At 38.3% G+C, this 16,234-nt stretch overlaps 1 protein-coding gene across 3 annotated transcripts in view; it reads right to left on the reverse strand.

The window, feature by feature from the left end:
• Window positions 1-16,234, reverse strand: part of msi (musashi) — a 294,988-nt gene that overhangs the window by 59,651 nt on the left and 219,103 nt on the right. The gene's annotated exons all lie outside the window — the stretch shown is intronic.

Consider the following 16,234-nt stretch of genomic DNA (forward strand, 5'->3'; position numbering starts at 1 on the left):
ATCTTCGTTCAACAGACGGGACTTGGCAGATCCGAAATGGAGCGCGAAACGTTTTGCCACAAGGTATTTAGCAAATCAAAGGAGAGAGAGAGAGAGAGAGAGAGAGAGAGAGAGAGAGAGAGAGAGAGAGAGAGAGAGAGAGAGAGAGAGAGACGACGGACTGCTAATGTGCACAATGTTTTTGAAGTTTCCTCTATTTTTGATACCCATAAAATTTTTTGTCCAAGTTTCCCTGATTTTGAATTCCATTACAATTACTTTTAATTCCATTACAATTATTTTCCTTCCCTAATTTTTAATTCTGTTACAGTTACCTTTAATTCCATTACAGTTATTTTCCTTCCCTGATTTTGAATTCTATTACAATTACTTTTAATTCCATTACAATTATTTTCCTTCCCTGATTCCCAGTTCCACTGAAATTATTCTCCTTCCCTGATTTTCAGTTCCATTAAAATTATTTTCCTTCCCTGATTTTCAGTTCCATTAAATTTATTTTCCTTCCCTGATTCCTAGTTCCATTAAAATTATTTTCCTTCTCTGATTTTCAATCCCATTATAATTATTTTCCTTCCCTGATTCCCAGTTCCATTAAAATTATTTTCCTCCCCTGATTTTCAATTCCATCACAATTATTTTCTAAGTTTCCCTGCTTTTAAATTCCCATCACTGCCCTCTTCCACCTCCATCTTCCATGAATTTTTTTTTTCTTAATGACATATTTCATCACCACCCAAGCAACACTTGATAACTTGAGTCATGAAGTTAAAAAAAAAAATATGAACTTGATACGGCAGTCCGGCAGTGTAACATTGCCGACAATAATTCGTTCAATAAATTAAGAAAGATTCCTTAAATTATGATGTTTTCCCCCTCCCTTGAATTTATAGCCGACTTCATCCCGGTGGCCTCACTTCAATGCACTCATCCGGCTAATGTGAGTTTTTCCTAGCGACATATTTCACAGATTTCAATCGACTCGGGGATCTTGGTTCTCTCTATAATAATTTTATTTTTACATCATCCAAGCAAATCTGACATTCGTCTCACAACGTTTACGTAACATTTCCTGTCTTTTGTTTGTGCGTACTTCATTCGAATAACAATATCGTGTGTATCGTTTAATTCTTGTTGCTTCGCAGTTAAATATTTTTCATGTTAATACAATGTTCTGCCCGATTCTTTGTTTCACTAATTCTTAGGTCAATCAGTTTCTGCTTCATATTGATTCTCAGATTCGCGTTATAATTATTAATGGATAATTTTTTTTCACACGTAAAGAGCGTTTAGATATTTCAACCTATACCGCCTTCGCTTTTCTAGCCCAGGCCCGTCGAAAACAAGGGAAAGTATTTTACGAAAGGAGTGGTAGTCCTACCTCATAAAGGGAGAAAGGTTGTGAAATCAAAGAAATAAAGGAGCAGAACGAGAATTCCAAAACTGACAGGTACATTTTTAATCCTTACCAACCAGATAGAGATTTCAGACTCTCCTGGCTGGACAAGACTCGTGAATATATATACTGTATATATATATATATATATATATATATATATATATATATATATATATATATATATATATATATATATATATATATATAAATTCTTTTTTTTTTTTTATAGTTACTGAAAATTGGAGTGACCTTGGCCACTGGGTTCAAGGATTACTATGAGGTGCAGAAGGTGATTCTGTTTCAAAGGGGAGAGCACGGCTGCTATTTCTTCTTTCACTTATAGAGAGAGAGAGAGAGAGAGAGAGAGAGAGAGAGAGAGAGAGAGAGAGAGAGAGAGAAAGAGATTATCTGATTTATGTGGAAAAGGTGCGAGGGGCAACGGTTGGCTGGGTTGAGAGTGCCTTGAAGGGTGGGCTCCTACCTGTGATGGTGCCACTCGAAAAGTGAGAAAATACCAAGTCATTGGCATCAGTTATATATATATATATATATATATATATAAACACTTTTGTAAGCGCTGAAGTTTTAAAAATTACCAACGTAGCTTATCTATTTATCAGTTTTTTTTTAACTGAGTTTGTTGTTTATTTTTTATTTATCTATTTATCAAATTATTCACCTGAGTTTGTTGTTTATTTCTTATCTACTTATCAAATCATTCACATGAGTTTGTTGTTTACTTTTTATTTATCTGTTTATCAAATTGTTCACCTGGGTTTGTTGTTTACTGTTTATTTAACGATTTATCAATTTACTAAAAAATGTTTGTTGTTTACTGATCAAATTGTTCACCTGAGTTAGTTGTTTATTTATTTATCAAATTATTCACCTTAATTTGTTGTTTATTTTTTATTTATCGATTTATTAACCTGAGCGTGTTGTTTATTTTTTATTTATCGATTTATCACTGTATTCACCTGGTGTTTGTCGTTGGTTGTACGGTGGCTTAGCTATGTTTTCATGAAGCTAGTAATTCATAAGTAATTTGCATCTCTAGAGCTGACGAAGTGACAGAACTTGAGATTCATCATGTGAAATTCATAATTGATTTGAGGACTTGAAATTAAACTCTTAACATTAATCCACTGATTTGAGAACTTGGAATTAAACTCTTGAAATTAATCCGTTGATTTGAGAACTTGGAATTAAACTCTTGAAATTAATCCATTGATTTGAGAACTTGAAATTAAACTCTTGAAATTAATCCATTGACTTGAGAACTTGAAATTAAACTCGAAATTCAGCCATTGATTTTAAAACTTGAAAGTCATCCATTAATTTGAGAACCTGAAATTTATCCTCTGATTTGAGGGCTTGAAATTAACCCGGTTATTTGAGTACTTAAAACCTTCGATTTGACGAGACAAAACCACTTGAGCAAGGGGATTCTCTCTCTCTCTCTCTCTCTCTCTCTCTCTCTCTCTCTCTCTCTCTCTCTCTCTCTCTCTCTCTCTCTCTCTGCATTTCAAAGCCAAAAGAGACCGAATGTGTGGCCCTGAATTGTCACCAAACCTTGTGAAGGAGAGAGAGAGGGGGAGAGAGAGAGAGAGGGGGAGAGAGAGAGAGGGAGAGAGGGACGAGAAGTGAATTTTGTTTAGCCCGGTTTTTTTTTTTTTTTTTTTTTGCCCGTTGCAATGAATCCCACTCTTTATTATGGAAATGGGAGCGAGTGCTTTCTCGTAAATATTTAAAATTCGGTAAATTCCGGAATCAACAGATGTTTTCATGGTATTGACGACCTAATAGAACGCAGTCGATATATATTTTTTTTACAAAGAAAAAAAGGGGGGGGTTGTCTCCGTAATTCTAATTAACGAACATATTAGAGTCGGAATTCTGATAATTTTAGTCATTTGTCCTTGCGTCCTTTTGAAAATTGAGTGCATCTGTTTACTAAATTTATTTAACTGATAACTTATTATTATTATTATTATTATTATTATTATTATTATTATTATTATTATTATTACTACTACTGTTACTACTACTACTACTACTAGTAGTAGTAGTAGTAGTAGTAGTAGTAGTAGTTTCTAAATTCTTACTTGTGATTTCCACCCTCTTTCCAAAACACATAACACAAGATCATTTTTATACATCAAGTCACATTTGGTCGTCGAGACGATATTCCTTTATAAATGTCAAAATACTGAGAGCTGAAACTGTTTCTTAACATTAGCATAGTTTTCCCCGTACTAGCAGTTTATTATTTTCAGTAAGCCTGGCTGGGAGGAGGAGGGGGGCGTCTTGCTGTCATTATGACAGTTATTTAAATTATGTCCGTTTTGTATACAATGAATGATATCACTTACATAGCTGCTTCATTTCATCGGGTTCCCAAAATCACCTGTAAGTTCGTGCATTCTTCAGCTGCGGTTCGATCTTTGACCTTGTCAGGGAATGAAGAGGTCAGTGGCCCAATCCAACATACTTGCAATATACCGCAATGGTATATTATTATTGGTATTATTATGCAGAAGATGAACCCTTTTATATATGGAACAAGCACACAGGCGCCATTGACTTCAAATCCAAGCTTCCAAAGATTTTGGTGGTCATTTGAAAGAAGTAACAGAAGGTAATAGGAAACAGAAAAAAAAGACATCATTTATTAGAAAAGGTAAAAGTAATTTAACAAATTAATAAACGAACAGATAAAAACGCAAGTAAAATACAAGAAGAATTGTTTTAGGGTATATATAAAGAGTGAATTTTGAAGACAACCAATTGGTTGGTTTAACGGGTGGGGGGAAAAAGGCAACCTGAAAACGGGTTTACTGACCAAGGGAACGGACACTTTTTTTTTTTTTTTCATAAAAGTGTATAAAAATTTCAAAGGACTACACGGTTTCAACAGTGCAAATTCCGTTCCCAGAAGCTCTGAGAGAGAGAGAGAGAGAGAGAGAGAGAGAGAGAGAGAGAGAGAGAAACTGTCGAAATCCACATCTAACAGGAGTCAGCGTGAGGTCTTTCAAAGGACTCTAGCTCTTGTAAAAGTTACGGACGAGGTCCTTAGATGAATGGACGGCTCCTGAAGGAGAGAGAGAGAGAGAGAGAGAGAGAGAGAGAGAGAGAGAGAGAGAGAGAGAGAGAGACTCAAGGACTGTATTTATTTTAGTTTTTTCTGAGCATAAAGGCTCTTCGATGAAAAGCCGATTTTACGGCGTTAACTCAAAAGGTTTAATATCTCTCTCTCTCTCTCTCTGGGAGGTTTATGTGTCAGCTGATGATGCTGGCACGTGAATATATTCACGTAATGCTCTTTATATAGAAAATTAAATGCAATTTTTTTAATGTATAAAAAATATTAAAGATAGAACACTTATAACGATAAATATATTTGGAAAAACTAACATAAAACCAATTTAATGTTATCAAAACCGACGCCGACAAACAAGAATTAATGGATTTCGACAAACCTTGAAAAATCCCGTTAGATTTCAAGAAATCGGACACTGGAGGAACAACAAATATATATCACGAGAGGGGAAACAACATATATATCTCATGAAAACCCTGACAAAAAAAAAAAGTTTACCTCGAGAAACAAAGCGTAGGAAAAAAAAAGCTTCACAAGAAAGCAAAACCCAGAGTATTTCATTCAGACTTCTCCTTGAGAAACGATATCATTGTTATGATCAAGTGGCAGAGGCGTATAAACAAAAAAAACAAAAACAAAAAAGTAAAAAAAAGGGTATGGGGAAAAACAACTCACCCTTCCGACTTCCACTGATTGTTTATTTTTACAACCCCCCCCTCGAGTGGCTGCAGGGAATGTCAACATTATTTGCATGTTGCAGTAAGCACGTTCCACTTCGGTTTTCACAGCGCTGCTGTGGCGAAGGAGATTGACTCATGAACGCGAACGTGTTGGTGGAGAAACTTCAGAGTTGAACGCTCTGTTGTTCTAAGACACTCTCTCTCTCTCTCTCTCTCTCTCTCTCTCTCTCTCTCTCTCTCTCTCTCTCTCAGCCACAGACAGGTTTTGCACCCGCGCGCGCGCTAGTGCGTGTATGTGCGTGGCCTTTTTGCACCGTCTCATTTGCCGAGTTACAATCATGGAAACACTTTTGCAGTATTCATATTCATGCATAAATATTCCTGAGAATGAGATGGCAAGCAATATTTTGCAGAAAAACAAACGCGAAAGAGAGAGAGAGAGAGAGAGAGAGAGAGAGAGAGAGAGAGAGAGAGAGAGAGCGCCTTTCACTCGGGACGACGTGTGCATTGAGGGGTGAATGAATGAATGAATCAGCTGCAGTGATTGAGAAAGTCCTACATCTAGCAGGAGCTGCAGCGGCAGGAGGAGGCGGAGAGAGAGAGAGAGAGAGAGAGAGAGAGAGAGAGAGAGAGAGAGAGAGAGAGAGAGAGCAACTCATCAACGGGGGAACAGAAATTTCGCCTAGACCAAACGAAAGTCAATAAAGGCGACTTTTGAATGGCCAATTACAATTCTAATAGAGCTGTCAGCCGAGGCCCGCCCGGAGGGAATTGGCTCTTTGGGACGTGAATCAGACTCGATTCTGTTCCATTTTGACTTTGACTACATGCACACACTGCCAACCATCTCTCTCTCTCTCTCTCTCTCTCTCTCTCTCTCTCTCTACAGATATACATGTACACTGAAACTAATATAGGCATACCTGAGTTAATGCATTCTCGTCAATAGCTAAAATTCTCTCTCTACAGATATACATGCACACTGAGACTAATATAGGCATACCTGAGTTAATGCATTCTCGTCAATAGCTAAAATTCTGTACGTTTGTTGTCTTTGCATATCGTGTGTGTGTGTGTGTGTGTGTGTGTGTGTGTGTGTGTGTGTGTGTGTGTGTGTGTGTAACATGCACTGAAATTGTGTAAGACACCGAGAACATTATATCGGTGAATAGGGCTTCGATGCACAGGGCTCGAAAGTTTCCACTGAATTCCCGTTTAATTAGTTATTTTCCATACAGAGGATCCCTTTGTCAAAACAAAAGTAGTTTTGGCATTTTTCCCACATTTTTATGCACTGTAATACGACTGAATGATCTCTTGACTTATACTTCGTAATATTAAGAATGGCAAGAGTGACGCGTTTAACGTGACTGATAAACTTTCTGTATCTGTTCTGCGTAGAATTAATATTTTATCGAACTGGCAATGAATTTGTTTAAACACCCTGCATCGCTTGCTTTTGAAATAGGAACGAAAATTTACTGTAGCCGAGATGGATAACTCGCTCTCTGTCGTTCGTTATCCGAGCCTCCTCTGCCTAATCCATTAACAACTTCGAAAGACGTTAACTTCCTTATTATACCCGTATTAGCACTTTATGAGCAACCTCGTTAGGAGGGATCAACAGCCGCCAGTGATTACACCTAGGCGCCCCATGTACCTTGTTTTAGGCCTAGCGTCTTGTCTTACTTTCCGGCGAATAATACCAATCGGAAGGACACTGTTACTTTTTCTACCAAGATATTTGTATAACCAGTTCATTGTATTTTGAAAAATTGGGTCTTTCCTAGATTGTGACTTCCAAGGGTTTTCGGGGGTCGTTAACTAGGACTAATATTTCTTGGGGTCAATCACTATCTTTATGATACTTACAGTCTTTTGTTTATGTGTTTACGGTAATCCCCAACGAGCTTCTACTAAACATGCCGCAAAGGTGGATACATACTGGGTTAAAGCCTTTGGAGGTCACTAGCCAGGAAAGATCGGAAAAATTATATGCAAGCTTATAAATACATAATCAGTAATTGTATTAATATATATGGTACCTTGGATAAACTGTAAATCAAAGTTCCTTCATTCATTTGGTTTAGCCACATATAAACTCATTTACCTACGTACGTACATACGCTAGGGCGGATGGGCGCGCTCTGCGAAAATCTCTTTGTGCCTGTGTTGACCTAATCGGTAAATAATGAACCTGGTGGTTAGGCGACTATGGTTGTTGCAACCACAGTTTAGAAGTTATTACAACACGTACGTTTTTTAGAGCCAAAACCACTATATATATATATATATATATATATATATATATATATATATTTTTGTGTATGTATGTATGTATATATATACATAATGTATGTATATATATATATATATATATATATATATATATATATATATATATATATATATAAAATATATACTGTACATACACACACACACTCTGTGGGCAGACATTTCATATATATTTTTCAAGGACGGAACTGAGGACTATCACAATGAGACCATTACAAACCTTAATTTAAAATACCCTCCTCCGGAATGATTCACAAACAATGGCTTGGACAAAAGGTTTGTTAACAGATCGAATCACTTATTGTCTCGGCTCATAATGGACGTTTATATGGAGAGAGAGAGAGAGAGAGAGAGAGAGAGAGAGAGAGAGAGAGAGAGAGAGAGAGAGAGACAAAATTCACATTTATAAATGATGCTTAAGACACACGCTATTGTCAATAAAAAGGGAATTCAACGCCGAGGGTGATGGGGGGGAGAAGTGAGGGCTCGCCAGGAGGAAGAAGAAGAAGAAGAATAAGAAGGAGAGAGAGAGAGAGAGAGAGAGAGAGAGAGAGAGAGAGAGAGAGAGAGAGATCAAACGAAAATTGCACTCGACGTGTGGACGACAGCGCTTACGTCTGGGAGGAAGAGAAGGCAGCTCTTAATTCAAAAGAAGAAACAATGCCTCCTATTCTTGGTACTAAGAATTAGGACTATCGCAAATATGGCTAACTTGCGTATTATTATTACCAAAACCTTAACTCATTGTCTTACGTGACTCTTTAAAATCATCTTGGTCGAAATAAAGATTCCTTGATTCGCGTAGTGTCCGTTTAGGTGAACATTTAAGCAAATAAATATCAGAGCTGATGGTGACAATGGAAAGATGCTAACTAAAGGAAATAAAGGTTTCACTGCAAAAACAGATTGTCAAGTATCTGATGGCTTTAGACCTATAGTATTATTTGATAAGGCCACAATGTTATATATATATATATATATATATATATATATATATATATATATATATATATATATATATATATTCATTCATATTCTGAGAGAGAGAGAGAGAGAGAGAGAGAGAGAGAGAGAGAGAGAGAGAGAGAGAGAGAGAGAGAGACCTTTCTCATATTTTCTTTCCAGGAACCAGCCAGGCACTTTTCCCTTTACAGTTTCCTATGAGAAACAGCGAAAGCACCCTATAAGGGAAATGTTAAATAGTGCGTGCGCGAGTGCGTCTTCTCTCCCCCCCCCCTCCCTTGGAGGAGGAGGAGGAGGAAGAGGAGCACCGACAAACAGGGTTTCTGGGAGTGGTGTATAGACCATGATGACTCAGACGGTAAACATACGAAAATCTCGATAGGGCGCCTTCGTAAGGACGATAACGCTGACGATATCGATCGCGCTGATGAACTTTCTCCTCTCGACTATTTCGGTGAATTTTGACGGAACTGGTTTTATTACGCTGAATTTCCGTCATTTATACATTCCGTTTGTCACCAGAGAGAGAGAGAGAGAGAGAGAGAGAGAGAGAGAGAGAGAGAGAGAATGAATGTTTGGAAGACGTGAGCAGGAGGGTCCGGAGGAAAGGAGGTGTGAGAAGGTGAGGAAATTACATTAGGTGGAGAGCGGGCGTTGGTTGAGGGATTTTAGAAGGGAGAGGTTGTAGTGGGAGGGCATATGGGAGTATGGGGTGGGAGGTTACCTCCATGGAGGTAAGGATGATATCGGGGGGGAGGTACGTGAGGGGGAGGGAAGCTCTTGGGAAAACGGGTAGGACAGGTAAGAGAAGGCGGCACTGTCTGGTGGGGGCGGAATTGCCTATGTGTAAACCACTATTATTATTATTATTATTATTATTATTATTATTATTATTATTAGCTCTTCTACCGTACAGCGCGAGAGAGGAAAGTTAGATGAATTGAAACTGGGAAAAAAATGAAATTTGAGGAGTTGGCACGGGGAAAATGAAAGTTAAATGAGACTCAAGAACACGAGTGAAGAAATGAGCGGAATTTGTCTCCCGACGTAGAAATGCATTGTCAGTTTGCTTTGTAGTTCTAAACTTAAATTACAACATTATTTCGCAACCGAGTTGGGTCTTCCAATGATACATTGGTGACTCATAGGTCGTTTACCTTACGGCCTGTTTAAATTGAGAAGTTTCCTCTTACGTAAATGTTACACTGAAGAATGATTCAGGAACAGGAACGGTTTCCGGGACTGGCCTAATATGAAAGCAGCGGCTCAGGTTTGTGGCCACGAGAGGCATCTTTTGAAGGTTAATAATACACTTTCGTGGATAAAATGTCCAATTCTGCTGCTTCAGTGAACACTGGTGGACCGTCGTACAAGGACCCTTTTGTGGTACTAGCAATAACCCGATGTTGCATGTGGCGCTTGGGTAGATCCCCCCCTTTATAGAGAGAGAGAGAGAGAGAGAGAGAGAGAGAGAGAATCTCACGGTTATTTTCAGCCCTGTCCGATGATTATTGCCTCGTACAGATCACTCATAAATGTTTTTATCTCTCTCTCTCTCTCTCTCTCTCTCTCTCTCTCTCTCTCTCTCTCTCTCTCATCTATATTCTTAGCTGCAACCCACAACAGTCGACTTTTATCACAAGTCAACGAATGCATCAGAAAATGGGAAGGAGTAAGAGAACTTCTTAGATCATTTGTCTCCGAGTAAGACTTTGACTACGGAGTCATAAACCAGATAGCCTATCAACTGATATCTCCTTTTTAGGCCTATTTTATATATTTAGATAGGCCCACAGATAAATTGTAGAGCTCTGTGGTCGTCTTTGTTCCCATTTCATGATGAAAGTTCAGGTTTTTTTTTTTTAAAGTAACAAATAGCATGCATGTCGGCCTGACATCAAGTGACTCGATGTGAAGAATTCGGATGTTTACGAGCTGCGTCGGACATGAAATAAATTTCAGAAGCATTCAATGCTTTAACGTCAAGTTGCTATAAGCAAGTGTTGGGGAGTAGGGAATCTCGATTGTTATTCATCATGTTCCGGTTAGAAACCACTTGCATTAGATCTCCTGAGTCACTTCAGAAGTTCCTGAAGTTACTTCATGAAGGTCTTGATATCGCGAACTTCCTCAGAGTGAGATGTAATGTCCTCTATTTACTGATAGTACGAAGCTGTGAAAATGGACGTCATCACTTCCTTTGTGATCAAACAACACCTTTTTTTTTTTAAGATTTTTGTTTGTACCAAGGGCCTGAGTCCAAAAAGGGCATTAGTTTACTCCTCAATAGTTGCACTTTTAATTATGATAATGGCGACTTCTACGGCAAATGAGTTTGAGATGCATCTCTCATCCATCCATGTAACTGGCAAAACTGACGGAAGGTTGGGGGGGGGAGAGGTGGCGGCAAAGGGGCAGGGTAAGGCCCACTACTAAATAGTGTAGCAGGACAAGGGTATGGGAGGTGCAGTAGAGTATGGGGACAGAGACCGGAAGCGAGGAGATAACAGCTTATTGATGGCCAAAGAGCCGCCGAGGTCGATATGCCGAAGGTCTCCTGTTCTGTGGGGGTAGATTAAGTAGAGTTCAGGATCCAGGAAGGAAATGAGAGAGAGAGAGAGAGAGAGAGAGAGAGAGAGAGAGAGAGAGAGAGAGAGAGACTTGGGTGTGTAATCAAATTAATTTTTAAGGTTTCATTAAGCGTAAAAAACATTTTTCATTAGACCGGGGTTGATATTAGATTTTGCGTTAGACTATACCTTGTTAGACTATATATATATATATATATATATATATATATATATATATATATATATATATATATATATATATATATATATATATATATATGGTCTTCTTTGTATGGCACTCATTTGAATTGCTCACGCCAAACTCAACGATCGTTTGGCGTTCAACGAATCACCAGTATCTGTTCGTTGCTCTCTAATCACAAAGACGTACAAACAACTAGTAGATTTTCTGTTACGTCTCAGACACGAATTTCTATGCAAATCAGTTCATATAAAATATATAGACCATTACGTTAGACTACGACACTGCATGGACGTTCATTGAATTTCACCTTCAAATATAGTTTAATATTCTGGATTTTCCAAGTTCTCATTTCTGAAATATATTGGTAAAAAAAAAAATTTCCATCTTAGCAGAATAAAGCAAAATCAACCTCTCTCTCTCTCTCTCTCTCTCTCTCTCTCATCTCCTAGGAGATCGAGTGCTAAGAAGGGGAAGAGCGAGGGAACGCGGTAACTTGGCGGGGTAAGGCGATGATCACCCCTTTTTCCATCCTTTTTGGGGCCTATTTTCTCGCTAAGGGGAGAAAAGTTGCAGCGTAACTCCGAAATCACCCTTACTTTTGATGTTAAGGGGAAGCCGTCAGTGGGGAAATCGGGAACGACCTGTTTTCTCTAATAATGAGGGTTTTTTCCCAATTCAAGTATATGGGGAGGAGAGAGAGAGAGAGAGAGAGAGAGAGAGAGAGAGAGAGAGAGAGAGAGAGAGAGAGAGAGAATGATCAAATGATTTTAATAATAATAATAATAATAATAATAATAATAATAATAATAATAATAATAATAACTGAAGATTTAAATAATAAAAAATGATAACTGAAAAATAAAACCCACAGTTATGTTTTAAATAATATAAATATCTGAATTTCGAAAATTAATTGCATTGCAAACGCACAGTAGGGATTCCATTTCCATAACAACAGGAATAATAATAATAATAATAATAATAATAATAATAATAATAATAATAATAATAATAATAATATCTTGGTGTAGCCACCACATTCCCGTCAGTCTGAATTCGAGGAAGAAGAACCAAAAATAAAAAAAGAAAAAAAAAAATCAACAGCAGACATTCGTGTCACTCATCGATATCTCCCACCCACATCCTTTTAAAAGGAGTCATCACAGTATTGGACAAAGGTGCAGATGATTGACGTGTTAAATATATTTCCATTTGAAGTGAAGGAATGCATTGATCTTTCAAAGAAGCATCAACTACTTTGTGTGCGTTATTGCCGCCTGAGGGGAAAAAGAACTGCATGATGTTTTTATGTTAAAAAAAAAAAGTTCCTTTCTCTGGGTCTTAGTTTGACAGTGAGGATTTTTTTTTTCCTGGAACGAGGGATGAACAAGTTTCCTTAACGTCCCGGGGGCCTCTCATGACCCAAACAGGGAGGTATGTATGTGGGTGTTAGTCGAATGTTGTTGGTCATAGATGAGGAATGTGTGTTAGAGAGAGAGAGAGAGAGAGAGAGAGAGAGAGAGAGAGAGAGAGAGAGAGAGAGAGATGTAGTGCTCGGCCTTCCGCTAGAATGAACCGTCATTATTAAATATTTTTCCTGAGAGAGAGAGAGAGAGAGAGAGAGAGAGAGAGAGAGAGAGAGAGAGAGAGAGAGAGAGAGAGAGAGAGACGCAGTAATCGGCCTTCCATCAGAATCGACCGTCATTATTAGATATTTTTCCTGTGTGTGTGTGTGTGTGTGTGTGTGTGTGTGTGTGTGTATGTGTGTGTGTGTATGTGTGTATTCATGATCAGGCAACGCTTCCACATTCATTGCAACACCATTTAAAATGGACCCAAGCAACCGAACGAGAAGAAACATGTCTAAATATTTTAAAGTTACAAAAACGTTTTAATCATGTTTTTAACCAGACAGGAGGGACGAGTTTCCCACAACAAGCAATACAGTTCTGTACCTACGTATAAAACACTGGCGAGGTCGTATTAACCATGACATTTCCAACAAAGAGCGCTTTCTGCGTTTCCGTTAATTCTTCTCCACGTTGGGAGTTTTCTGATAATAATTGTATCCTGTTTATTATATACCTTGTTCATTGATATGCATATTTCGTTATATATATATATATATATATATATATATATATATATATATATATATATATATATATATATATATATATATATATATATATATATATAATACAGTAACGTTAAACATATGTAGCAATGAAGCAAGTGGAAATGTTAACTAAAATCCAAGATGATATAATTTACTGAAAAATTCTTCGTCCAGTATTCCCCTTCCCTCCTTTCAAAGAAGTTGGTCGTTAACAATAAATTCTTGAATTAAGTAGATAAAAAAAAAAAGTCAGTTTCCTCACATTTTTCGTCGCCGGAACTGGGTAGGTTAAAAGATAATTTTTTGTAGGGTGGGGTAGAAAGGTATACAATTACACAGATAAACTACTCCTCTCTCTCTCTCTCTCTCTCTCTCTCTCTCTCTCTCTGTTAGTGTGTGAGGTGCTAACGTTCCTTTTTCTTTCTGATAATTAGATCTTCCTTACGGCTGAGTGGGAGTTTATCTTAAACGTAGTCCCGTCCTCATAGACTAATTATTTCTTTTTGCGTTTTAAATGAACTGGACTGAATATGTAAATGTTACAAACTACAGTCAGAGTGAGGTACGGTAATATGGCGTCAGTAATGTTTTCAGCTCTTCCTTTCCTAGATTGAAATTCTAATGCCGGAACCTCCCGCTTACTTCTCTTTCCGAAGTCCTTTGATGTCTAAAAAATATTTTTTCTTTCATTAAAGCAATAACAATTTTGCTTTCAAGCTCAGCAAATAGATTCTGTTGAGAGATACAGGTATGTTGAGAGATATAGGTAAGGATGGGGAACTGATACATATTTAGTAGATTAACAATATACAGCGTGTTATGCAAGAAGAAAATGATATTCTATAAAAGGCAGAAGAGGAAATTGATAATGTTTAAAAGGCAGAAGAGGAAAATGATAATGTTTAAAAGGCAGAAGAGGAAAATGATCATGTTTAAAAGGCAGAAGAGGAAAATGGTAATGTTTAGAAGGGAGAGGAGGAAAATGATAATGTTTAAAAGGCAGAAGAAGAAAATGATAATGTTCAAAAGGCAGAAGAGGAAAATGATGTTTAAAAGGCAGAAGAGGAAAATGACAATGTTTAAAAGGCAGAAGAGGAACATGACAATGTTTAAAAGACAGAAGAGGAACATGACAATGTCTAAAAGACAGAAGAGGAAAATGATAATGTTTAAAAGGCAGAAGAGGAAAATGATAATGTGTAAAAGGCAAAAGAGGAAAATGAAAATGTTAAAAAGACAGAATGTGACAGAAAATGAAATTTATCCTCCATTAGTGTCTCGTATTTCCCCGTTTAGTTACAGCCTTCCTCAGCATGTGTGTGTGTGTGTGTGTGTGTGTGTGTGGCGCATCCCCACATCGAACACTGAGGTGGCGAATGTTTATTCGTGTAATTTAGGGACGTTTGGTCCCTAAAAGCGACGGCATATTTGTCGAAAGGATTCTCAAGGCCTAATTCCTCTATCCTCTTCGCTTCCTTTGCTCCTGAAGACTCTCTCTCTCTCTCTCTCTCTCTCTCTCTCTCTCTCTCTCTATCGCTGCGTTCGATTCCGGGAAGAAGGAGGGACACTGTAGGCACGTTCCTGGTAAATATATGACAAAGGATATAACATGTGCCATGACCTAAGCAGTGTATTTGTTGTTTTTAGTCACCTACTGTGGGTCACAGCCAAGAGCTCTCTCTCTCTCTCTCTCTCTCTCTCTCTCTCTCTCTCTCTCTCTCTCTCTCTCTCTCTCTCTCTCACATATCCTTATCAGCTCCTCGGAAGGAGTGTTGTGTATGTACAGTATGTGTGTGTCGTCGGAAAGAATATCTCATGTGAAGTACGTTCCCTTGTATAGGGGGAAATCGGGCGGAAGGGTTTTTTGTGACCCGGAAAGATTATTTTTATCGCGTTTTCCATTCCCCGGAGGCCTCTCTCTCTCTCTCTCTCTCTCTCTCTCTCTCTCTCTCTCTCTCTCTCTCTCTCTCTTCCTTCCATACATAACAGGAGGCGTCCTTTGGTATAATGGAGGTTATCCTGGAAGTTAAAGAAGGGGGAAGGACCACACAACATTCCACAGAATGAGAGAGAGATAGAAGACGAAAAAAAAATCTTGAAAGGAAAAGATGAATAAGGATGAAGGGTGACCCGAGGGAATAAAAAGGGAATGTCACTGAGGAAGATCAGAAGAGAGAACAGAATTTGGTTTAAAGTGGCCTTTGGAGTTCCTGCTTGTGTGGCCTAATTCGGTAATGGTTTATGATGTGGCTTCTGATACTAGGTGGTGGAAAGCACTGCCACTTGGTGCTACTTGCGCGGAAGGGAGAGAGAGAGAGAGAGAGAGAGAGAGAGAGAGAGAGAGAGAGAGAAATGACCATTTCTAATATACGCCATTATTGTGGAGTCCACTGAAATAGACACAGTAACATCTGAACTTCTCTATTTCTTGATAATCCAAAGGGGAACGATAAAGAAATTCTTAGTAACACGAACAGAGAAATTCTTATTCCCTGCGGATATTCGAACCTGCGCTTCCTCCACGACTCTTATCGCCCACAAACTGCCACCGAACAAAGGCTCCTTGATTGCGACCTGCGTATTTTGGCAGCAATCGAATCCTTCCGATGTAAGGCTGATTCACATTATAACATCACGTCATCGACACATCACGTCACGCCAAAGTACGTGAGAATTTCTTACATGTATTCAAATGGACCAGTTCACACCATCACGTCACGTCACCATCAAACACGGCGTCCACCGTCACATCACGTCGCGTTTTCTTGGAAAGATTATTTTGACGTGACGTGACGTGACGTGACGGTGCTTAAGCAAGTTTCTTACCGCTAAAATCTGTGAATCGCTGAGGTTGGGCAAGAACTGAACGGGACCGTGATGGGTAGTGTGAATGCAAGGCACGGCTG

The sequence above is a fragment of the Macrobrachium rosenbergii genome, chromosome 11 (assembly GCF_040412425.1).
Source record: "Macrobrachium rosenbergii isolate ZJJX-2024 chromosome 11, ASM4041242v1, whole genome shotgun sequence".
NCBI classification, from domain to species: Eukaryota; Metazoa; Arthropoda; class Malacostraca; order Decapoda; family Palaemonidae; genus Macrobrachium; species Macrobrachium rosenbergii.